The sequence below is a fragment of the Dendrobates tinctorius genome, unplaced genomic scaffold (assembly GCF_039654945.1).
Source record: "Dendrobates tinctorius isolate UK_male_01 unplaced genomic scaffold, ASM3965494v1 ptg000107l, whole genome shotgun sequence".
Classification (NCBI taxonomy): domain Eukaryota; kingdom Metazoa; phylum Chordata; class Amphibia; order Anura; family Dendrobatidae; genus Dendrobates; species Dendrobates tinctorius.
Window position 1 is genome coordinate 17,961,501 of NW_027361775.1, and position 6,000 is coordinate 17,967,500.

General features: G+C 44.5%; 1 protein-coding gene across 5 annotated transcripts in view; it reads right to left on the reverse strand.

Annotated features, from left to right (window-relative positions):
* Nucleotides 1–6,000, reverse strand: part of LOC141100612 (uncharacterized) — a 389,264-nt gene that overhangs the window by 382,710 nt on the left and 554 nt on the right. The gene's annotated exons all lie outside the window — the stretch shown is intronic.

Here is a 6,000-nt window from a genome sequence, read left to right on the forward strand (position 1 = left end):
GAACTTTGCTCTCAAACTTGGACAACCCCCTGTTAATGCTTTAGCATACAAAGACATTTTGCACAATTGTATGCTTCCAATTTTGTGGAAGACGCCCGTCTGCTGTAGCATGACTGTGCCCCCAGTGAACAAAGCCTAGTCCAGAGAAGGCATGGCTGGGAGAATCTGGGGTAGAAAAACTGGACTGGCTCAAACAGAGCCATGACCTCAACCCCATTGAGCAGCTGTGGGAAGAACGAAAACAGAATACAAGCCTAGCCATCTAATACCAATGTCTGGCCTCAAAAACTCACTTCTGGATGTATGACTGAAAACGTCAAACTCAGCCCATTACACAACCTCTGAAATAAAGACTGAGCACAAGCGAGAACGTACTACAACCTGGACAAGCCTCTGCAGAACAGGCAGTAACCTCAGGCGATCAGCCCACGTACTGAAGGATATTTGTGTGCAATTAATCACGCAGCAGACACAGCTCAGTGGCACAATTCCTAGGTTGCCAATAATATTCACATCTGGAAGACATGACGCCCCCTCAGACAAATGTGTATTATCTCTTAGACTTGAAATCCTCCCTTGGCAGAAGCACCTGTGAGAAGGGGGTGGGAGAGGCTTTATTTTATCCAGAATGACAAAAATTGAGCTCAGCTGTTCTCCATGCAAGTGACTCACTCTTGGTATCTAATCCACGCACTGTCTCCTTCATTCACTGCTTTTCCTGATCAGCTCGCTTCCCCAGCTGCACTCTGGGATGACTGTGGGATGTAATCAGCACCATGGACAGCAGCGCTAATCTGAACAGGGCCAGAAGGGGGGACAGCAGCAGCCAAGCCTGGGGGGGGGGGGGGGGTTTCAGAGTGCCACTTATGGCATTATACACACTGTCAGTATATAACAGAGACCTCACACTGACTAACAGCACATGCTAGTACTTCGCTATGTAGTAATGGAGCTGGCAACTTTTAATGTGGCGAAGCACGGAAACAAACTGACACCCGGGCCTCCATGTCAGCCTGTGCAGGGTGTACCCGGTCCCTGACTATTCCCAGGCATGTTCCACAGTATCATCAGTTCTACACCGGCGTCCTAGAAACTGTACCTAGTGTCTCCAGATTTACCACTTCTGTATAATCTAACCCCCAATGCATTGTCCACTACTTTAACCCCTTCACTACCGTACCAAGGGTGGTTTGCACGTTAACTCCTGGGCCAATTTTAACAATTCTGACCACTCTCCCTTTATGAGGTAATAACTCTGAAACGCTTCCATGGATCTCAGTGATTCTGACATTGTTTTCTCGTAACATATTGTACTTCATGTTAGTGGTAAAATTTCACTCAAATAACTTGCGTTTATTTGTGGAAAAAAATGGAAATTTGGCGAAAATTTGGAAAATTTCGCAATTTTACAACTTTGAATTTTTATGCCCTTAAATCACAGAGATATGGCACACAAAAAACTTAAGTAACATTTCCCACATGTTTCATCAGCACAATTTTGGAACCAAAATTTTTTCGTTAGGAAGTTAAGGGTTAAAAGTTGACCAGCGATTTCTCATTTTTGCAACACCATTTTATTTTTACGGACCACATCACATTTGAAGCCACTTTGAGGGGGTCTATATGATAGAAAATACCCAAAAAGTGACACCATTCTAAAAACTGCACCCCTTAAGGTGCTCAAAACCACATTCAAGAAGTTTATTAACCCTTCAGGTGCGTCACAGGAATTTTTATGAATATTTAAAAAAAAAAAAAAAAAAAAAAAAAGAACATTTAACTTTTCTTTCACAAACAAACACTTCAGGTTCAAATTTTTTTCAATTTTACCAAGGGTAACAGGAGAAATTGGACTGCAGAAGTTATTGTGCAGTCTGTCCCGAGTACGCTGTTACCTGATATGTGGGGGGGGGGGGGGGGAGAACCACTGTTTCGGCGCATGGCAGAGCTCAGAAGGGAAGAAGCGCAGTTTGACATTTTCAATACAAAATTGGCTGGAATTCTGATCGGACGCCATGTCACGTTTGGAGAGCCCCTGATGTACCTAAACAGTGGAAACCCCCCACAAGTGACCCCCATTTTGGAAACTAGACCCTCCCAAGGAACTTCTCTAGATGTGTGGTGAGAACTTTGAACCCACAAGGGCTTCACAGAAGTTTATAACGTACAGCAGTACAATTAAAAAAAATCATTTTTTCCACAAAAATGATCTTTCACCCCCAATTTTTATTTTCCCAAGGGTAAAAGGACCCTAAAAGTTATTGTACAATTTGTCCTGAGTACGCCGATACCCCACATGTGGGGGTAAACCACTATTTGGGCACATGGCAGAGCTCGGAAGGGAAGCAGCGCCATTTGACTTTTTGGCTGGAATTGAGATCGGACACCATGTCGCGTTTGGAAAATCCCTGATGTACCAAAACAGTGAAAACCCCCCACAAGTGACTCCATTTTGGAAACTAGACCCCCTAAGGAACTTTTCTAGATGTTTGGTGAGCACTTTGAACCCCCCCCAGTGCTTCACAGAAGTTTATAACAACTGGGTGTGAAAATAAAAAAAAATCATTTTTTTTTCCACAAAAATTATATTTTTGCCCCCCAATTTTTTATTTTCCTAAGGGTAACAGGAGAAATAGGACCTCAATGGTTGTTCTGCAATTTGTCCTGAGTAGGCAGACACCCCATATGTGGGGGTAAACCACTGTTTGGGCGCATGGCAGAGCTTGGAAGGGAAGGAGCACCATTTGACTTTTTCAATGCAGAAATGGCTGGAATTGAGATCAGACGCCATGTTGCATTTGGAGAGCACGAGATGTGCCCAAACAGTGGAAACCCCCCAATTCTAACTCCAACCCTAACCCCAACACACCCCTAACCCTAATCTCAGCCCTAACCCTAGCAGGAAAGTGGAAATAAATACATTTTCTTTTAATTTTATTATTTTTCCCTAACTAAGGGGGTGATAACGGGGGGTTTGATTAACTATTTATGGCGGGTTTTAATTTTGGGCAGCTGTCACATGCTAAAAGACGCTTTTTATTGTAAAAATAGTTTTTGCATCACCACATATTGAGAGCTATAATTTTTTCATATTTTGACCCACCAAGTCATGTGAGGCCTTATTTTTTGCGGGACGAGTTGACGTTTTTATTGGTATCATTTTCGGGCACGCGACATCTTTTGATAGCTTTTTATTCCGATTTTTGGGATGCAGAATGAACAAAAACCAGCGTTCAATGAATTTCTTTTGGGGGGTGCGTTTACACCGTTCCGCCTGCGGTAAAATTGATAAAGTTCTTTTATTCTTCGGGTCAGTACGGTTACAGTGATACCTCATTTAGGTCTTTTTTTATGTTTTGGCGCTTTTATGCAATGAAAACAATTACATAAAAAATTATTTTTGCATCGCTTTATTCTGCGAGCTATAACTTCATTTTTTTGCTGATGATTCTGTATGGTGGCTCGTTTTTTTTGGGACAAGATGACGTTTTCAGCGGTACCATGGATATTTATATGCGTCTTTTTGATCGCGCGTTATTGCACTTTGTTCGGCGGTATGATAATCATTTTTTGCTTTGTTTTTTATTTTTATTTAAGGGGTTCGCTAAAGGGGTTAACTAATGGGACAGTTTTATTGGGCGGGTCGTTACGGACGCGGCAAATACCAAATGTGTACTTTTATTGATTCTTTTTTTTTTTTTTTTTATTGCCAAAAAATGAATTTGGGAATTTTTTTATTTTTTTTTTTTAAATTTAACGATTTTTTTAAAATTATTTTTACACTTTTTTTTTTTTTTTTAAACTTTATTACATTGTCCCAGGGGGGACATAGTTGTCATATGACAGATTGCTAATCTGTCTCATCAGATCACTGACAGCGATCTGTCACAGGCACTGCACAAGGCTTCCTCGTGCCTGCGCTTTGCAGGCACTGAGGAAGCCAGCTCCTTGCTGGCCCCCAAAGGTCCCCGTCGCCATCTTGCATCCGGGAACCTGCATGGATGGAGCCCCCCACAGCAGCGCTGCACATTGCGCCGCTGTGGGGGGCTCAGGGAAGCACGGAGGGAGCCGCCTCACTCCCGATGCTTCCCTTTAACCCCCGGTACACCGCGATCGTGTTTGATCGCAGTGTGCAAGGGGTTAACGTGTCGGGGGCGGTCCGTGACCGACCCTGACACATTGTGCCGGGTGTCAGCTGTGATAATCAGCTGACACCCGGCCGCGTTCAGCGGCGCTCACCATGTGGGCGCCGCTGATCGCTATGACGTAATATTCCGTCCATGGAAATTAAGTCCAGGGACACATGGACGGAATATTACGTCCATTGTAGGAAAGGGGGTTAATGTAACTTCAACCTCAAATTATTATGAGCTGCCTAGCAATTTATCATAAACTGCTACATAATGAATGAAGCCTACACTGTAAATCAATCAGATCTTCATCTATGAAGTTATACAGAATATATTATAACCAAATTTGCTTATACTTTACATCAATATATTAGCAGATCTACACTTATGTAGTGATATAGCATATATTCACAATGTAGCCGATACTGTACATCAAGGACATATCAGATCTAATGAATGTAACAAAAAAAGTACCTCAGTTTAAAATAACATTCCCCAATGTGCATACATTTGCATAAACTAGAACAGTATATTTCATTAATCTCACAGCAAAAAAAAGTGCTTTCCTAGAAGGTATCACATAACCAACGAACACAGTAATTGTTTTCATCACATTAGAGTCAGTGAGTGATGCAGCAGCACGATTCATCAGCAGCCCAGTTACTGATAAGCAGCAACAGAGGTGATATAAGGTAATAGCTGCAGGAGGATAAGAATGTGTCACCACATACTCTGCTGAAGCTACAATAACCCTATATACTGGGATGCTTACCACATCCAGGAGCAACCAGACCCAGCAGGCGAGCACAGAGCGCACAGGACCCAGCAGAGAAATCATGAACTGTGGTTTTTACATGGAGCTCATAAGCATGGTGGGCCAGTCCGACCCGAGAATTCCCAGGCACTGACACCTGCTGGCATACTGGCCAGCAGCTGCCTAGGGCCCCCAGCCAGTGGCTTGTCGCCAACAGTGGTACACCCAGCAGCTATGGGGCCCCTGAGTCAGGGGAGCCCGCCGCCAGCTGGAGACAGGAGCCTGACCCCGCTGCTAAAGAGAAGTGAATATTCACGCTTCCCCACGCCCCCATGGGCATGCAAAGGAGTGAGTAATCATTTCACTTTAATAGTGGGCAGTGTTAGCCACAGGCTGAGGCTAACACTGCTCGCATGTAAAGCCGGGGCAATCTGCGGGCAGGGAGCGATCCCTGCAGCTTGGCAGCGAAGCGGAGCTGCAGGGATCTAATGCCATCCTGTTAACTTCCTGACACCGCGCGGATGGATGACATCATTCAGGGCGGTTGTTTCAGAGAGAAAGCTGCCGGCGACGAAGATGCTGCTGGGATGTGCTGCAGGGAACGTTTGTGTAGATTGGCAATGATGTGGGTGATGAACAGAGCAGTGATGGGGAGAAGGCAGGGTTGGTGGTGGTGAAAAGGATGATGGGGAGGAGGCAATGATGGAGGTAGTAGAAAGGGCAATGATAGGGGTGGTGGGTGAGAAGGCAATGATGGAGGTGGTGGGGGCTGCTTTATACCCCATGAGGAGGGCTGCAGTGTATTCTGTGGGAGGGCTGCAATATATTCTGTGTGGGGTGGCTGCATTATTCTCTTAGGGGCTACATCATGCTCTATGAGGGGGGCTGCATTATACTCTGAGGGGGCTACATTATATTCTATGGGGGGGCTGCATTATATCCTATGAGGGGGCTATCCCAATCCTGCTACATAAATAAGACGTGTACTTCCTTACATTACACCCTGATATTAGCGCATTTTACCACACAATTGGTGGTCTTGTATTTCTATGTAGCTACATAGTGGGCCCCAAAGTGCTCCAGTCTGACGCTGCTCACAACTATGTGTATACTGTA